At 38.7% G+C, this 20,337-nt stretch overlaps 1 protein-coding gene across 2 annotated transcripts in view; it reads right to left on the bottom strand.

Moving 5' to 3' along the window:
• The window catches only part of LOC108969072 (putative odorant-binding protein A5), a gene marked incomplete at its 5' end in the record, with an annotated part of 100,996 nt that extends 88,596 nt beyond the window's left edge, over positions 1 to 12,400 (bottom strand). For both annotated transcript variants that reach the window (XM_018933575.1, XM_018933574.1), the window contains 1 exon segment: positions 11,775 to 12,400.
• Between the last annotated feature and the right edge of the window lie 7,937 nt (positions 12,401 to 20,337).

Below are 20,337 nucleotides of genomic sequence, written 5' to 3'. Positions count from 1 at the left end.
TATATCTGACTCTTTTAGTTTTAGGACTTACAAACAACCGTTATGTGAACAAAACTATAATACTCTCTTTAGCAACTTTGTTGCGAGAGTATAAAAATTTTATGGATATACATGTTATTTACTCTATCCACCTTAAATTTGCAAAGAAGGTATTTCCGTGACTTAAGTGATTAAAGAGAGAATGAGAATGGCATAAACTTATTGGATCTATCTGAAGCTTTTTATGAAAGAATGAATATATCCAGAATTTCTTTGAAAAGCCACATTGTGAATCTAACCTGAATTTTTTGGCAAAAGATTCTTCAATATGAAAACAATATTATAATACAATATTATACAACAAGTAAATATAAACTAGACTCTGTTTTATTATAGAGATAATGGTTACCAAAATGATATACTAACCTCAAGAAAACGAAGCATTGGCTGAAACGTTTGTATATTGTGAATATGTGTATATTTTATGTTCTGTGATTTAACCTAATCTGGAACCTGAAAAGTTCATACAGACAAATATGAAATGCTCCAACAAATTGCCATTTTCAATATCTAGGCACTTGAAATTTCGGATCGAGAAACACGATATAATGCATAACTAATGTTACAACTTTGTTACTTTACTATGACTATAAATATATTACTGACTATCTTCATTTCGCAAAAAGTATTGTGGTAAAGACCATATACAACATAAGGCTCACTGGGAGACGGTGAGGATATAGGATTGGCTATATCCGAAACAGCATTATTTCTCAGTATGATATTCGGCAAATGTTACTAGTCGAACTTCACCGACCAATAAGCCCAGGAGGTGTGACTATCTTTATATAAAATATCTAAAAAGTTATCATTGCAAAGGCCAAATCAGAGAGAGGTCCAACTCAGAGGCGGAAATTCAACATATGATTGGATATATCCGAAACAGGACCTTTTCTCAGTATTCAAGGTAACCTTAAATCTGTCTTTCACAGGTCATTGGAATGACAAAAAGCAGTTAAAAACGATTGTAGACCGTTAAGCAATACCAAAGGTAACAGGCACATTAGAGTTACAAAAAAAAAAAAAAGAAGTTTCAAAAAAAAAAAATCGTGTTGACTTGATTACATTCCTTGACAATTAAGAGAGGGAGTTCATGAAAAAAAAAATCTTATAAGCGATTGTGAATCGCTAAGTTTTTGCAAAGGAGCTCAGATGTATTAATAGACTCTCATTTATTTTAGAGGCACCATCTTGAAATACTAACCACCAGAAAACGAACAATGACTGAAAAGCTCGTATTGTGTCTTTTGTAATTTAACTTAGCCTAAACTTTATAAGAGTTATCGAGGATCTGTGTTAAATGAAAGAACAAAATTTTTACATCAATTTGTGATCATGAATGAAACATAACTCTGAAGGTACGATACGCGATAAACCGAAGCCAAAGCGGAAGATACAACGTTCATTCTTGGTTTTAGAATGTGTATGGATAAGTTGCCGTCAGCAAATTTAAAACGAGGAAGTATATAAATAGCGACCAATCGTCATTGTTAATTTTTAAGAGGTTACATGAATTTATGGGTTTCAAAAAATCAAATTTTGGCGTCGCAATGGCCGAATTAAGCTTTTTTTTCAAAAATTTCAGAATTTCTGTATGTTTCAACAATAAAAAATTTTTTTAAGAAAGGCTGTTTTTTACCCGAGGATACATGGGTTTCCCCTAAAGTAGAAGTTTGCCGCAAAGAGGTCATATTCGAAGAAGAAAGTACATCAAAAAGTAAACTAATTTGCTTCAATTTGTTTCCGAGTGGTTTTCCCATCCACCGTTTTCCTCGGACCTAATCTTTTTTTGAATTTTTTTGTTCTTAATACGTTCTCCTTACAAAGATTTAGCTGCTATAAAGACGTAGTCACTACGACCGAAGTTTATTTAAAAATGAAACGAAATTCAGTTTCTGGGCTCAGAAAATTAAATTATCGCTGTTGATATGTAGTTTTTAAATGGTATTGAATAAAATTTTTTTCTTAAATATTTGTATTTATTGTAAACGAAATGAGGAGCAAGTTTAACTGCTAAGTACCGACATCAGAAATATGAAGACAAACTCATCGCCCATTCTGACATTCTTATAAATGAACAAAGAATCTTCTTCTTTATAAGCAAAATAATTTTCGATTTCCTCTGTTTCTTTATAATTAGTAGTCGAAAATAAATAGACAAAATCGTCTGCCATAACTAATAATTTAGATATTATAAGTAAGCACTTTTCAGACAAAATGAGCCCATTAATGATATCGATGGAAAACTGCAGCCAACTTCAAGCGTTGTTGTACTAGGCGTTGTTGTAACTAGGCAACAAACGAATCTGCGTTCATGCAACGCCATCACAATTGGCATGCGGCAATTCATGTCAATGACAATTGTCGTAAAAACACTTTTACCACTTTTATTTGGCATTTGACAACAATTTCGCTATTGTTGCTTGTCGATCAGAGCGCCACCACATTCGAGAGCTACAAAGCGTGGCAACCAGTGGTGACAAACAATGCAATCAAAATCGCATGTGTGGCAAGGTGTACGACGGTACAAAGTACCTACAGCAACTGTCTGAGCGAGCGAGCGACCGACAAGCGGACAATATGAACGACGACAACAATATGCCAAAGCCGTCAGCGGCCAACAAATTATAAAAACACAAATAATAAGAAAAGAGAGAAAAATCAAAGCACCTCACTACTGACACTGACATTGGCATTGGGGATATACAACTCGGCATAGAGCGCAGGCGTTGGCAGTTTCCACTGTTATACGACTGTCAATTGGACAACTGTCAGTAACGACATTATATGCATTTGAGGCTTACTTGGCTTTCTTGAAAAATTTAACTGCACTCTCACTCTGCCTTCGTCTTCTCTATAAAAACCCACATCCTCTTCGGTCACAGACAATTCATTCGCTTGACTTTAACGTATTTACAACAAATGCACTTGTAAATTATATTATTACCGTTGTATTCGCATCAACGGATAAGCAAAATTTCACATTTTTTGGGGCTAATGTTTTTTCGCCATTTTCGACGGCGGCAGGAGACAGACGACGGTTGAGCGAAGGCGGTTCACTGTCGCCTGCCTTGAGATGAAATTGTCGTAAATTTCGATCACTACTATGGATGTCAGCGGCATAGGCGCAGCTGTAGGCAGACGGTATGTTGAAGCAACCTCTGCACGCGCAGCGAAAGTTCATGTTGCAAGCATAAATACAACAATGGCGTATACGAATGTCAAAGTAGTTATCTTTTGCTTATATTAGTACTTCGAAAGGCAATATTATTATGCGGCTAATATGGGGATTAATGGTGCTATATGAACAAATATGGGCCGATTTCATATATCATAACTTGTGAAGTGAAATCGAAAGGATATGTGATTATGGCATATGTCATGGCATTTTTGTTCAGTATTGTTTGTCAATTCATCATGGAAAGACTAACGCCTAAAGAACGTCGTTTGACTTTATCACGAAAATTTAAGTTCTGTAAAGAATGTGTATCGCGCGCTTCGCTCAACTTATGGTCAACATAATCGCGATACTGAGCGTACTATTCGCAACAACCACCTTGAGACCCAAGCATTCATTTTAGCAGCCGTAGCTGAGAATGTACAGAAGACCGCGGAGAGTGGGTTCGGCGCCATTCGCAGGAACTCGGACTGATTTATGGAACGACTTGGCCCATTTTACGCCGATAACTTAAATTGAAAGCGTACAAAGTACAGCTTGTGCAAGAACTGAAGTCGCTTCGCTCTATGGGTTCTTCAAAATGTTCCAAGAAGATCTGACATTTTCGAGCCAAAGTTTGTTCAGCGATGAAGCCTATTTCTGACTCAATGTGTTGGTAATCAAGCAAAATTGCCGCATTTGGGAAAAAGAGCAACCTGAAGAGATTTTAGAGCTGTGATTTTATCCAGTAAAATCATTGGTTTGGTGTAGTTTGTGATGGAATCATGGGTACATATTTCTTCAAAAATAATGACTGTCAATTGCGAACGTTATTACGCCATGATAACCGACTATTTGATGCCTGAAATGTAAGCTCGTGATCTCGGTGTGCTTGGGTTTAACGAGATGGCACCACTTCCCAAATATCGCAATAGTCAATGGATTTATAGAGAAAACACTTTGGTGAGCAGATCATTTCACGTTTCGGGACTGACGATTGGACACCAAGATCGTGTGATATCACTTTCTCCTGCGGAGATATATAAAATCTTAAGTCCATGCAGACAAAGCCGGGTAAACATATTATATTAGGTTGTCAAAAAAGTCTTGCGGCATTTTTATTGAATTTTCAATTGTTCATAAAATTTTTTTTGATGTCTCATGCCCAGCTCTTGGCCGATGCTACGGTTGCTACTATGCCGGCCTCTTCCGACCAATTCAGCGATTTTATCGCAATTTTCGACGACAGGCCTTCCGAAGCGTGGCGTATCTTCGACCACCTCTAAACCAGAATTGAAACCATCGTTGTGCGGTGGAAATGGAAACTGTATCGAGTCCATGAACTGCACAGATTTTATTGGCGGCTTGAGATGCATTTTTGCTTTTATCGTAGTAATACTGTAAAATATGCCGTATTTTCTCTTTATCAAAAAGATAATCAATCAAACACGTTTTAGCGCGTGAAATGAGCTTTCCAAAAAGGACCCGATACGACGAATAAAACTAGAACTACGCGCTCTCAGCGTCCACTAGCGAAAATACCGCAAGACTTTTTTAATATTAAAAATATAATTTTCAAAAAATATGATAATAAACATTCACTATTAAATTTGAATTTTCTGAGATTTTTCTTTAAAAAAGTCGGGAACCTCGAAATGGAACACCCTTTCGTATAATCTAGTATTTTGAGCCTAAATTCAGTCCAATCGGATTGATAGTTTTATTTTGTGGTGTGATTCTGACTTTTGAAGGGATACCGCTCAGTTAAATCAAAGAGCGTCGGATAATTTGATTCTTCTCCATCGATGACGACGGTGACTCAAAGATTGTCGAGACAAGCTGTTCTACCGGCCTGCAAGTGTCGAACTTTGAGGAAATGAAGATTCACAAGGTGTGACCCACCTACATCGACTTCTAGCAGAAAAGCAAACGGCCCCGATTTGCAGAAAAAAAACCGACCTACTGGCTTCCAACGTCGTTGAGCCTTGCAAAGCTCCCGAAAACAGCTTTCAGACAATCTAGAGGTGCTGATGCACTACTGGTTTGGTTAAATGTTTGTAACTGGAATAAAGGAGATCAACAGCATGGTTGTTCCGAAGGAAAAAGGCCAGCATCAGGATGATTCTTTGAAACAGTTACTTAGAACATACATATTGTCTACAATTTTTATAATCGTATATAATCAAAACGGTGGTTCAATTTCACCTTATGAAACCAAAACTGAATATTCGTGGCAATACCAGCACCGCACACCCACAGATTTTCTCGGACTGACTGAAATGCCGACAATCGACGAACTTCGTTTGGAAACATGTGTCAACACCATGAACCTGAAATCGCAAATGGTGTAGCGGCAGGCAATAGACCAACAACAGTAACAATTAAGCGGCCACAGCAAAAATGACATTATTTAAAGTAGTTAAGACAACAGTAACAGCAACAAAAACAACTTGTGCAGCACGTATTCTAATTAGATTGTCAACAACACGAAAACAACCTCATTTCCAACAATTGTGTCCGCACATTAGCGAAAAGGACGAGCGGCAGTATTAAGCGCAAACTAAACAGCAGCAACAAAAGCAACAAAAACCAACAAGCGGTGACGGTAAAACATTGTGACACAGCAGCAACAGCAGCAGGCGCAGCTGAGGTAGCTGCAGCAACAGCAGTTAAATCTGCATAAATGTTTTGTTAAGTTCATTAACATGGTTCAGGTTAATTACCCGGCATTTTCGGTCGCATGAGAGGCGCATTTCAAGGAAATAAGCCATTAACCATTAAACAAAAGCGGCCCAAAAGTGTGCAAAAAGGCCACGCAAATGGTGGGTGCACACAAGCACCGCCATCTATACATATGTTTATACATGCAACATGTGGCAAGTAGAGCAGGCAATCGGCACAGCTAGCGGGCATTGCATGGAGGCTACCGATAAGCCAGCAATGACAGCAGCTAGGCTGCTAGGGCAAAAACGGGCAGGCGAGTAGCTAGCAGTTAATAGGCAGCAGTCAGCAGTCAGCATCAGCGGCACGATCATCATTGTCGGCATGAGCAAATGAGTAAAATCTTGGGACACAAGCGCAAACATACAAACACACGGGAAAATATAAGTAGCACTTAGTCGATGTGGATATATGGCGGAGGCAACAATGGGTGCCATATGTACCACCAAAAGCCGATGCAGCACGAGCACCAGCAACGGCATGCCCATTGAAACAAAAGCAGACAGCAATAAATGCACACACATACAGGCCGCACAGCGTTGCAGCGTTCAGTAAGTAAGGTATTTAAGGATGTTGTCTCTTAAACGAGGCGCGCGTGAATAACTAATTTCAACGGAAAGCAGTACTGGGCTTTTAACTTGCAACATAGCACTGCAACTTGCTATTTAGACCACAAACTATACCCTTACATATATTAGTCCACATATACCTGTCGACACACATGTGATTATAGGTGGAGACCCTAAACCGCTGCTCTAGGCAACATTTATCACCCACCATCAGAGGCGGTAGAGCAAATGCGAAGAGCACAGCAGCGCTAGCAAACGAAATGAAGCGGAGCAAGCCAAACACTTTGGAGCAAAAGGAAATCCATTTTCATGCCTGCCAAATAGCCAAATCGGTAGTGAATGAGGCAAGCAGGCGCGCAGTCGACCTGGTTGCAGCAGCACAACTCAAATACACTAATATTGCGAGCTCACAGCTGAAAGATTTGGTCAGGCGTAGCGGCAAAGTTAATCGGTGACACGTCGCGTATAAATGAATACCGAACGAATAGCGTATATGCCGGCGAACACATGGCGTTCGTATATGTGTGTGTCGACACCAATTCGTGAGACACAGAAAACACCTGATAATGGTCAACCGCCACTGAACCGCGTACCAAATACACATCCACCATTGAAGCTATGCCGAAATCAGCATTTTCCTATTCTTTGAAACGGAGTGCAACTTCAAGACATCGGAGTTGTGATTTTAAAAAATAATAAAAATTTAACTAAATAAAGGTATTGCAGCACATTTAGCCGCTAAATGTTGTAGGTATTTTGTGCGCGCGCTCCGCCCAAATGAGCTGTAACGAATTGCTGCGAAATGAGATGATTTCAAGGAAGTCACAGGTAAACGGGGCACGCCAGCTTGACAGTATGACCGCAGCACGTAAAGTAACTTGCCGCGCGCTTATTTACCCATTCGTGCAACAACTATGCGTTCACATTACTTAGTTGCTCCGATGCGCAGTTAACAAGACGAGACTAATTTGCCAGCGCAAGGAATTGTTGCAATTTACTTTTCTCAACTAAAGAACTTGACAGTTTAGTGTGGAATTCTCGCAATTGTCACACTATTTCAACTAAAGAATTGCACGAGGGGCTTAAGTTCTTAATCCATATATGAGTTCTAAAAATTGGCTTGCACTCAAAATGCTTTGGAGCTACGGCACAGTCTAAGAAGGTTTGCCAATATTTACTTGCTCTGGTAAACCAGTTTTTTCTTTGTACCATTTAATGAGACCAGGAAATCCGAATTAACTTTTCTTTATTAACATATGTATGACAGGCTGATCAGGGCATGATAGATCCAACAACTAAACGCCAGTGCCGTAAAACCTATAAATACTTGAACAATAATTCACAAACCTTTTTGTAGAAGAACTTTTCGATTTCGCAAAAAATTCCTTAACATATTTTTTTATATTCTAGCTAGTATCAGCAAAGCTGCTACTTCGGACAGAATATCCAATTGAAAAGTAAAGTCCTCCCTCGATGAACAAAGCCAAACCCTGCAAGTAATATATGGTGCAAAGGCATGGACGATGACAACATCTGATGAGCCGGCTACACTGGCTAGGTCATGTGGTCCGAATAGAAGAAAAGACTGCAGCTCTGAGAGTATTCAACCTGCCGAGGACAAACCTCCACTCGTTGGAAAGGCCTTGTGTAGAGGGATATGACTGCACTTGGAATCTCCAATTGCCGCCAAACAGCGAAAAGGAGCAGTCGTCCTTCGCGTTGCGCTGTTGTGAACTCGGCTATTACCATGCGGTATTTACGTCAATAAAGACAAAGAAGAACCAAACTTGTTAAGAAGTGGTATTCATATTTTCCGGAAACAAGATTTCAAATTAGAAAAGTTCTGCGTACTTCAGCTGTACTCTTTTATAGAAGCCAGCCATAGTGGTCAGCTTCACTCCACGTGTCAGCAATATCTTCCTTTTAACAAGAAACTGATCCATTTCCAATTCAACACAAACTTTTTTGACCCAGACCAGCGGATACATTTATTGTGCTCACTTTTTATCTGTGGAGAAATCGAAAGCTCAAAAGAAAAAGTTGTGAAAAAGTGCGTACAAATGCTAGCAGAAAGAGAGAAAGGCATTTCTGCCAGCCGCAAGTGCAAAAGCACACGTGCGGGGGCTGTCATCACTGTAACTGACGGAATTAGAATAATAAAATCACTACTAGGCATAAATTTATTAAATGACCCAGTTATTCACGTGCCGCAACGGTGGCGCATGGGCATGTCGCAACAATGTGGGATGCCGTTAAAACCTGCATACACCTTCTTTGCATAGTTTGTAGATATGTGAATGCGCATGCGCATGTGCGACTTGGCGCATATCATCGTTTGCGACACATTGCGTGCCATATCGCGAGGGTTATCGCTTGGAATGTAAATTGACATTGGCAGATTGAACGTCAGGCATGTATGAGTTGTTGCCGCACAAGTGTGGCGAGTTGCGGCTACTATAGCGGCGGCGGCTATGGCTCCACCCAAGCAAGTGAACTAGGAAAGACTTTCTAAATGGAATGTAACGATTGCACGCCATTTACTAGATGTGGCATGTGGCATATGGCATATGGCATGTTGCATGCCACAGTCATGTTGTGCGCATTAGTAAAAAATTAAACAAATGCAATAATTTGAAGCGAAAATATGCTAAATCGATTGCCATGGCGTAGCAACCTTTCACAATATCACCGAACGGCATCCCGAGAGCGATGTGGCCGCGAAGTGTGAGGTACGACGCCGCATATGTACTGCACACACAAGCAAGTAGATGTGTTGGCCATATAAATAAATTTGACAAAAACGCGCGATCAATTTGAATGATTTGTTGCGACCAAACGCTACCGAATGCGCAGACAGCCTCGAGGCTCGGAAATGCGGCCACCAGCGACTGGCGGTCCACCGCCTGCATAAATTAACGCTAGAGAGACACACTTCATGGCGCATTCGCCATAGACGCCAACACCGGCGGCCCTGCCTGGCTAACAAACAACTGGCCGGAGGCGGTGGCGACCATTTCACTTTAATTAATACTTGGCTGCCAACAAACAGCGGCTGAGGCAAGAACAAGAGCTGAAAGCATTTGCTGCTACACTTTAGCTCACCGAGCCGTTCATCAGCTACCAGCGTAGCCAATAATTGTCACTTGCGGCTGAGTGGCGGCGCCCACCAACGCCACTTCAGCACTCCAACGTCATCAGCATTGCCATCAACTAACCACCATTAGCATCCGCAACAGCAGCAACAAGTTTGTGCACATGCAACATGCTGCTGAATGTTGTGCCACAGTCCATTTGTCCACCGTGTGCGCCATTTACACACACATACTCGTATGTGTATGCATGCCACATCGTCACTCAGCCGCCACTCAAGCGCAAAGTCGGCACATATCTGTGTGTCACCAATGGCTGGCAGTCTGTCCGTCAGTCAGTCTACCGGCTTTTTGTCTGCTTACAGTATTATTAGCGTTTCTTCGTTTTGTGGCCAAACCGTTTTTTGTGCTTGTCGCCTGGCAGCTTCTGTTGCAACTCCTGTTGCGGGCGCTTTTGCACATTGTAACTGCTGTTGGCGTTGTAATTGCTGTTGACAACTGGTGTTGACATGCTTCCATGTACGCTGCACCATCATTTCTCTGCGCTGTGGTGGTGCCCCGTTTGCGCGTGAGACGTGCATTCCGTTTGCTTGATCGCCCGATAGTCTGATTTTTTGGTATTTCGTCTATTTCGGGCATTTTGTCCTTTGCTGCACCACACATTTGTTATTACTTATTTTGCACACAAGTGTGAATTAATGTCAAATACACTTTATCGTGATGAGATTGAGTTGTGTGTGTCGTATTAGTGGGCTTTGTGTGGCAGTGATAGCGTTAGAAAGAAGTAATGACGTATAATATACATAAATGAAATTCAGGGATTTTATCCAGCGTACAAATAATAAATTTGTAAAAAAAAATTTAATTATAAAACACATAAATACTTTGGCCTCAGTTTAACCTTGAGTATAATTTGAATCAATGAACTTACGGAACAGAGTTATTGCTTGCGTATTGTGCGCCATCAGCAATTGTGATGAAATCGAACAAATGGTGGGCATTTCATTCCTGGAGAAATCTCCCTTAGAATTTGAAGAATTTTTTTTTAAATAATAGCCAAAGAAGAAAAATAAGATCCCGATAGAAGAAGAAGTCTATTATGCATATATAAAATATCGTGAAAATGCCAACAAAATCAAAGAGGGAAGTGTAATTTGACATCAAAATGCCTTCAGAGCTCTTCATATCAGGAACAGCGTAAGCTACCTTCAATTATAATCAATAACACTACCGAACAAATCTAAAGAAAAACGACTGCGCCTGATGTGGTAAAATGTGGGGGTATTTTAGGTACTATCTTGTATACAAATTTGACTTCGAAACTATTAGAACACGTAGAGCTATTTTTATAATTTTATTAAATAGTGATGGTTTGACTACCCCCCTTGACTACAGTTAGGAAATTCGTCTATCATTTTCGGTTTTATCCGTAGCTAACCAAAATGAGCAGGAAACAGCTTCCAACAGCACAGTCACAAAACGACTATAAACTGGGATAATTACCAGGACTAAAAAGCATTGATAAGTTGAGTAATGAAATAGTTTTTTGAACAGAAAGAATTTCAAAGCTCTTCATGAATGAAAAGAGAAAAAAGTGTTGAACGATTCACTTTATATGATTTCTCGATGCAAAGTATACTGCATGTAGTCGCTGTATCATGGTAGTGGTTGCCATTGCTAAGCTTGTATCCGTAATAATAGTGAAAGATTTCTCAAAGGAATTATAGATTTCAAGTTTACATTCGGGAGAACTTCGTTTATTTTAACCCACTGGTCCCAAAGATTTTATTCATGTTATGGTAAAGAAAAAGACAGTTTCGTTGACTTCAACTCAATTTGTACTAAAGTATTTTAACCTAGCAGCATCACTAGTACCACTATCATGAGATTGATATGGTAAATTTTAGATTTGAAATTTGTTGAATTTCATGACCAAAATTGCTAACATAGACAAATGACATTCGAGTTACTAAATGGAATTATGTAGTATACTGTTTACAAAATAATTTATAACTAGGTGATTTTTATGTATACTATATAATTGTTTTGATATATGTATATATCTATGTACCAGTTAATTTGTTGTTTTCTTTAATTAAAATATTTTAAGTGGCAAATCGTTGACTTGAGTAGCTTAAACTTATTTTAGGTTCTGTATTTTCTATGATAAAAATATAAATAAATATTGTGTGTACTCACCAAAGTCTCATCAGCGCATAAATTTCTGGTTCAATTTCCCTTCAATCAACTTCATTCTTCCATTGCATCTAAACACACATGAATCAACACAAAAAACTCAAAAGCAAAGGCATTGAAGTGATTTAATTTCTTATTTACTTAAAAATTAAACTAAATCAAAACACATCACCCGTTTGTAACTATTCTAAAAATTCTAAATTATTGTATTTTCACTTCTTACTTATTTACATAAACGTACTAACGCTTTTAAAAACGAACAAATTGCAGGAAAACAAACAGAACAGAACCGAATGCATGGCAGCAGCCGCAGCCATAAGCTAAGTTATTCATCAAACCACATTTTGAGCTCTCACAACTAATTCTGATGCTTTTATCTTACACTTTCTTTTAAGTAATTGGAACCAACATTATTTTTAATAAACTACGATTTAATATGTACTTTTAGATATTGTTTTACAATATTTACACTATAACTTTTCACTTGACCTTTGCACACGCACTTTTGTTTACATCTGCCCACATGTCAACTGCAGCGGCGCTCTTCCAAATTCCAATGAGAAAATTATGTGACGACTGTGAGCATTGCTCTCACGCCGCTCACTTGTTTGCAAAAATATTGTTGTTTTATGTAAATGCACCGTTCTTTTTTTATGTGCATTAATAAAGAACAAAATGCAGTACTGTTTGCTTTAGAGTTTAGGGCGGTCTAGGTTAAAACAAAAGCATATATTAGGCTTGAAATACATTTTTGTGATTTTAGGAACAAAAGTCAATAATGAAAAAATTATACATAGGCTTAAAGTACATTTTAAGGTTTTAGAAATATGGGTCAATGGTGCAAAAATGTTTTCCCTGCCCAATCCACTGTATTCCCAAAGGGTTCGAATATAATTTTCTGACAGATAATAATACATATGGTCAAAGGTGAAAAAAATGTTTTTCCGGCCCAATCCACTGTATTCTCAAAGGGTTCGAAAATAATTTGTCTGACAGCGAACTATATTTTTTGCCTGAAGTAAATTAAATAAAGAGGTATTTTTAAAACTAACCTCACATCTGACAAAAATTATTGAAAGGCATACAAAAATATAGAAACCTTAGCGCAATCATCATTGACCCTAAGCGAAGTCAACAACTTCATCGCTCATTGATATTCTTAAGGATTGTTGACCTCACTAAAGGTAAAGAAAACATGATTTGATCTCAGGTTGTTGACTTCACTGAAGGTAAACAAAAAGGTTATTAACCACGGGTTCTTGACCACGGTAAAGGTAAACAAAAACGTCATAGACCTAACTAAAGGTAATTTTCCTAAGATTGTTGACTAAAGGTTAACAAAAACACCTAAAACATAATCAAAAGTCATTGATCTCAGGGTTTCTGACCTCGCTAAAGGAAAGAAAAAGAATCATTGCCACACTAAAGATTACCTGAGGATCCAAATGTAAAAACTTATCAAGAAATAATCGGGAAGGTTCACCACAAGGTGATTGACTTCGTTAACGGTAAAAAATGCCTTAACTATGGTTGTGGAATTCGCTCGTTGAGGGGAAAAAAGGGATTTATTGTCCTAGAGTTGGGTCGTTGAAGGGAAAAAAGGGTTTATATTGTATATTTAACTATAAAAGTAATGTTTTCAAAGAAGCCTTATATAAGCAAACAAAACAAATAAGTTATGTCTTCAATCCATTGTCGAAATTAATATAAATCCGAATTTGAGTGGCACAATGATGCCGAGGTCAATAGTGCAAGCAAATAGCAATACAAAAACAAACAAGTACAATACACAAATCGAAAAAATGTAAAAAAAAAATAATAATAGAAGAAAAAATTGTCAAAATATGCAGACTGAAGTTGAGCTAAAAAGAGTGCTGGGTTCACACACGTGACAATGCCATAAAAAGGGTTTTGTGGAGCGCGCACCTAGTTTTCGCGTGTGTTTCCATTTGCCTGCTTGATGGTCGCCTAGTATTCACAAATGCTTGTATATTTGTTCATACTTTAAGTTAACCGTATTTGTTTGGTGGTCAAGATCACGTGCATATGCTGCGCCATGCTATGCAGGCCGGCAGCGTGAGCGTGAGAGCGCATTGCCATTCGCAGCAAAAATCATGTGCTACCAAAAATGGAATGTGTTTGGAAAACTGGGAAAAAGGCAGCTACAATGATGTCTTTCTTCCTCGTCTTCTTTTTTACTTGCAGCAGAGAATCTATTAATTTACCGTAATTTTAGTTGCTTAAATACACAAATTAAATACATGTGCGATCGGTGCCCCTGCCACAAGTCAATTCCACAAATGTTTGTAATACGACTGCGGCGGTTACGCCCACTCTTTCCAAACCGTTTGCATCGTAAACAACTTAACATGCTTGCTAGCTTTCTTTCTTATGCTTGGACTCACTTGAAACGCCCACAACCACGTGATTTGGCAGCCAACTCCAGTCAGGTGTTGTTTTACTAATTTGCGGGCGCCTTTATAAAGGCAATGCAGATAAAAATGTACATATTCATGTGAGAGGAATGGTCATCTATGACTACAGGCAGTACATGTACAAAGACTAATTTGCTATTGGCCAATTTGTTTTCCGCAAATACTCAATACAGTAATCGATCCATTAATTACAGCTTGTATGCAATTGGCATCTGTGAAGCTTTAAATATATCAATAAGTCATTAAAATAAAATGTTTATTGATGGAAGCGGACAAACCGGATAGTCTAGGAGTTGTACATACCAACCAAGGAAGTTCGATAAGCTAGAAAAAGAAGCATCCGACAATTTTTTGGCATAGCATATCATAACGAATCTTTATTTGCTTTTGATTTAAATAGAAGTTTTGAGAGCTTTTATGGAAGCTCATCAGCTGATTGATAGCCACTGAAAGTTTTTACGAAGAAATTGGAAAAGGCCAGTTAAAAGGCTTGACTCTAAGACTTAAAAAGCTGATTTAAACATGACTCTTGAGAGCTTTTATGAAAGCTTACTGGATGATTGATGGCCACTGAAAGTTCTTCGGAAGAAATTGGAAAAGGCAAGTCAAAAATCTTGACTCTAATGCTTAAAAAACTGATTTACACAGAACTTTTGAGAGCTTTTATGGAAGCTCATCAGCTGATTGATAGCCACTGAAAGTTTTTATGAAGAAATTGGAAAAGGCAAGTCAAAAAGTTTGACTCTAAGGCTTAAAAGACGGACTTGAGCAGAGCATTTGAGAACTTTTATGAATGCTTACCAGCTGATTGATGGCCACCGAAAGTTCTTCGAAAAAAATTGGTAAAGCAATTCAAAAGGCCTCCTCTCCTTTTGATTTCCAACTTTTATATAACTTAGAAGAATAGTAGCTTAATAAAATGCAAAGTGAAATATACATATATTCTGATTAAGTTTTGTTTTATGTGATATTAATCAGAGGCGTACACCAAAATTCAGTGCGAAACCTGGAATACTGAGAGAAGCCATAGAATCCTACGGTTTCAATACAGTTTACCAGTATTTCTTAATATTGACGAGAGGGTAACCTATTCTCTATACCCAGTAAAACAAAACTACTGTTTCTCTATTAGCCGACAAAACCAACGCCTCCTAACGGCACTATGATCCTCAAGTTCCGCTAAAATCATCGGTCATTCATTCTGTATTTAGTAAATTTACAACAACAACAATAGTAACAAAACCACGATCGACAATCAATCAATTAAGAAACAACAGCTCAACTTTTATGACGGAAAAATTGGTCTGCCACCAATATTTATAAATCATAAAAACAGATATATAAACTCTTGTTTGTTCGAATTTTATTTTTTTTTCTTGAATATAAGTGAATCACACATACATATATCGTCGCAGCGATTGCCCTTTGCACCCGAAGCCTGCGCTGATCGCGCCGCAGTGCAAATTTGTTGAGATTTTCGGCGGTGGGTGGTCTTCAACATCTCTGTTTCCGCGGCTACCTGGCAGGCGGTGTCAGACTGATTTTTCACCCGAGCGCCTGCATACATATCTATATGTTTTTATATGTTTACAAACAACAATATTTAGACTGCAAATTTTTGCGTTTTTTTGGCAACCGAAAATTTCCGCTCACTCTATACAACTCTGGAGCAGCAACAACAATCGCTAGATTTATAATTTTCGTGCAATTAAAAAGTAACCAGTTATACGCTGCATGCAACAGCCGGTCGTGTATCGTTACAGTTGCAAGTGGCATATTAAAATTTGACCAGAAAACAAAAACAATATGCCTGCAACAAAATCACAATAAGCACCACCCACCGCTGAGTGTGACTGGCTGGATATGGCTGCAGATTGTCGCTTTTGCCTTACTCAGGCAGCGAGTGCCACTGCCACCAGGATGACGCAATGGGGTGCCACAGCCACAATAAATAATGGCTGAAAACTAAATCATGGCAAAAACTGTGAACAAACCACGACGGCGGCTAAGTATAGAGCAACTTCGTAGACACACAGCAAATACTGTTGGCCCACCAGCAAGCGCCAGGATCAAGTGGCGCACTGGCACATTTTGGGTGTGGCCGACGGCTGTTGCCTTGCAACCTTCCTGCCAGCTACCCTATATTGCGGTCGGTGGCATAATTTTCCATATCCAAAGCAATTGACATTTGTCTCTCGACAGCAACAGCACACGTGCGCATTGTCAACACACGCAGCAACATGTTGCTAAAAGCTCGTTACGCTGCCGCCAGTTGATTATTTCTGGTTCAGCAAAGTGCGAAATGTATAACACACACAAATAAAAAGTGAACAACAAACATAGCAGCCGCTCGGGTGAGTCATTTCGCCGTTATGCCGTATGCATGCTCTAATGCATGATTCTGTGAAAACAGAGTCCACTCATACATGCATTCATATGCGACCGTGCAACATTATTGCTTTCTGACATCCGAATTGTTGTCAACATCTTATTTGAGAAATTGTGACATGATTGATTTTCCATGTCATGACACATTGCCGCCATCACCGTCCGCAGCCGCATTGAGACTTTCTAAAATATTTCACTCAAAATAATCACCGCATTCCTAAACCATACGCAAGTGCCCGCGCACGCTCTCATACAAACAAGGTGATGTGTTCGAGGTCGGTCTAATGAGTACTTAGCCTACTAAAGAAGAAAGAAAATTTCGATTTCTCTTTCAAATTAGACTCTTGTTAGCCAAATGAATTTGAGCTAGGTCTACTACTTCTGGAGATATGCAAAATAGGTATACATGGGATAAATATTTCAACTCTTTCAAGTGCAAAACAAAAAGCAGTCGCTTGACAGCAGTTCGTAGCCTCCTTCGTATTTTAAAGCATTGCAACAGTTTAGCTCTTCCTTAGGTGGTCGATATAGATCGCACTCTGAAACTGTCGGAAAAGTGCGACCGATAGCACGGTCTCCCTCCTTTTCGGAGCAGGTTCAGCAGGTCAGCAGAAGTCCACAGTTTCGACTATTCCTTAGTCCCTGGTGAGGCCTATTAGTTCAATGTTTCATTGAATGTCACAAAACTAGAAAAATTACTTCTTGGCTCCAAATGGTGAAGGACTCTCACCCATTGCACCGAAAACTTTCCCGTGTTCAGTTTTTATGATGTGGAACAAATCACTGACCAGCCAAGACAAAATTTACGAGTCCGAGACTGAAAATATGACAGTAGCCGTCTGCATCTACTACGATAGTAGCGTCAGCTAAATGGCACTGAGGCCAAGTACTTATTGGCCCGCTCTCTCATCTTTATACGTATATATTTTTTTCTTTGTATATCCATGTGCTCTATGCGTATTTGCTTGTAAGTTCATTTTCCATCAGCATGATCCATCAGCCAGCGTTCATTCTCATCGCTTGACTGCGCATGTCCAGCTTAGCTGCGTGGCTTTGTGGCAACTGCCTTACGTGCTGCCACATTGTCTCCTTCGTCAAAGTGCGACAGCGTATGCTTCTTACAGACTTGTGGTTTGTTATTTTTGTTTTGCCTACTACTACTTATGGCGCTGACCCAGTATCGGCGCGGCTTCAAAGGCATCCAGCAGTTTACACTCAAAGTAACACACATGTGCGCCCAAGTACGCTAACGTGTTGAGGTTGATTGAGGAGGTTGATGAGGAGTTAGGTTTACAAAAGCGCCTAATTGCCCAATGGGAAATGTTATAGAATTTGGAAAGGATGTAAGTTGTTCACAAAGTTCAATTAGCTCTTACTGAAAATTAGCATTCTGTGAGGTCAGAATATTAGGTGGCTATACTTTTCCTGAGCTAGTTGACTGTATTGGACACACAATTAGTGTCATTAATAATTGAATCGAACTAATTAGTGATACAACTGAAAACAGTATATTCCACAAATCTGCAAGAAAGGACACAATCATCCAAATATAATAAAATTTCCAACATGTCAGAGGCACGGCGTTCTTTTGCGGTTCAACACTGGTTTTCACGTGAGCTCGGCCATCAAGGATCAACAATAAGCACTTCGTGGTAAAGTTATCTCATACATAGAAAGTGAGGTAGAAACATACCTATACTTTTTCCTTGACTTTCCAGATTTCGCTGCACTGAGGTTGAAGTATTTTAGATCTCATATCTTCAAAGAAACTAGTAGTTTCAAAATTCTTTGCTTTCTAAGAATCCACATGTAACATTTTAGTTTTTCGTATTACAAAGAACCGGGATGTCAATGGTCTGAGCCTGTGATCTCCGGCGGCTCCTATTTAATCCAACCTCTGTTGAAAAGAGAGAACGCAAAGACAGCTAAGTTTTGCTGAGACAAGACCTCAAGGTTTTAAAAACAATTTAATTTCCTACAAGGATGAATATTTACAGTACATATGAAGATATATATTTTTTCACAACGGTAGGATGGACGTTGGTGAGACACACGTTTGAAATGCGCTAGAAAATTGAATATGTCGGTACCCCCAAATACATGTAACAATAAAAACTACTAACATTACAATAAAATTTCGCTCAAGAGGTCAACGGTGAATGCTGAGCATTGAGATGCAGAGTTGTTGGAATAAATCGATGGATGGATGGATGGATGGATGGCTGGCTGGGCGTCTGGGTGGCTGGATGCATAGCCGAATGAAAGCGTTAAGTTTCCTTTTGATGGAATTTGCAATTCGGCTATAAAATTAAAACAAACAGCAACCGCAGTAACAGCCGATAGATAGATCAATAAATCAATTGATGCACCACACTTTGAGTAGTGAAACTACGCTTATTCGTATAAGCTCCGCTGGCATAGCTCCGCTGCCTATTTTGGTAAGGCGCAAAAGTGGAGTAAAAGTGCAATAAAGTGTAATTGAAATTTATCGTGTTGTACTGTTATTAAATGTTGTTGTCGGTGTTGTTGTGCGGCTATACGTTAGAAATTGCTGGCTTTAGAAACAAAAAGGCAAGTAGCATTGTTGTTGTTGCATACATGCACTCATACGCATGTTTATTTGTTCTACTTACTTCGCAGCACCAAATATGGAATATCCAATGTTGCTTTTTGTTTTTTGTATTGCACTGCTGATCAGTTGCATATAGGCGATATTAGTTGTGCGGTGAAAATGGCTGTGTGGGTGGCGTTGGCTTTAGAGCTTCTGTGTTTGGCTTTTATTTCACTTATCGTTACTTTGGTGAGAAATTTCTGATCGTGATATCTGATAACTGATAAGCAATTTGGTAGATTACATGATAAATTTGGCGATTACTTGCCGACATATTAGGGAGCGAAGCAATGTGGGAAATAGAGCAAATTTGAGGAGGAATATAAAATAAAATATATGAAAATAGAATGAAATAAAATAAATCCAAAAACTAAAAAATAAGAAAAAAAGAATAAAAATAAAAAATAATAAAATTTAAAATAAAACTCATAAAATGGAAAAACGTTAACGAGTCATAATATCTTGCACATAACAAGTCAATTGAAAAGTCCCCTGGCTACCATAGTAAAACCCAATTTTGTAGTAAAATTCATTTTTGTATTCAACATAGTTCCCTTTAAGGGTGATACACTGTTTATACTGACCCTCAAAGTATTGTAGTACGATATGTATTTTACTTCAAAATAGGTCTCGGCTTCGGCGATTACCTTTTCATTAGCCTAAAATTTCAAACCAGTGAGAATTCTTTGGAGATATGAAAAAAGGAAATAGTCGATGAGAGCTCTACAGAATACCCTGGATAAAAAAGCAGTTCAAAGTCCAATAAATGGATTTTTGCCATCGGTTTCACTAACATGTGGCACGAAGCATTTCCTTGGTGAAAGAGCATTTGCTCTTTTTTCTGATGCGTCCGCTTTTCGGCGATTTAGTCCCTCAAACGGTTCAATAACGCTGCGTGTTAGTCGCTGTTAATGGTCCTTCTATTTTCAAGCATTTATTCTACTCGTATCCCACAATTCAGACGTCAAAATTTTGCCAGCCGAAAGTTGAGATTTTTTTACGCTTTGTCGGTTTTTTTTTTTTTTTTTTTTTTTTTTTTTTTTTTTTTTTTTTTTTTTTTTTTTTTTTTTTTTTTTTTTTTTTTTTATTTTTTTTTTTTATATAAAACATATAAACATTCGTAAATGATATG

This window comes from Bactrocera latifrons, unplaced genomic scaffold (genome assembly GCF_001853355.1).
Source record: "Bactrocera latifrons isolate USDA-ARS-PBARC rearing strain unplaced genomic scaffold, ASM185335v1 scaffold_24, whole genome shotgun sequence".
NCBI classification, from domain to species: domain Eukaryota; kingdom Metazoa; phylum Arthropoda; class Insecta; order Diptera; family Tephritidae; genus Bactrocera; species Bactrocera latifrons.
Note: the sequence above shows the minus strand (reverse complement) of the source record. Positions and strands in the feature narration are given on the sequence as shown.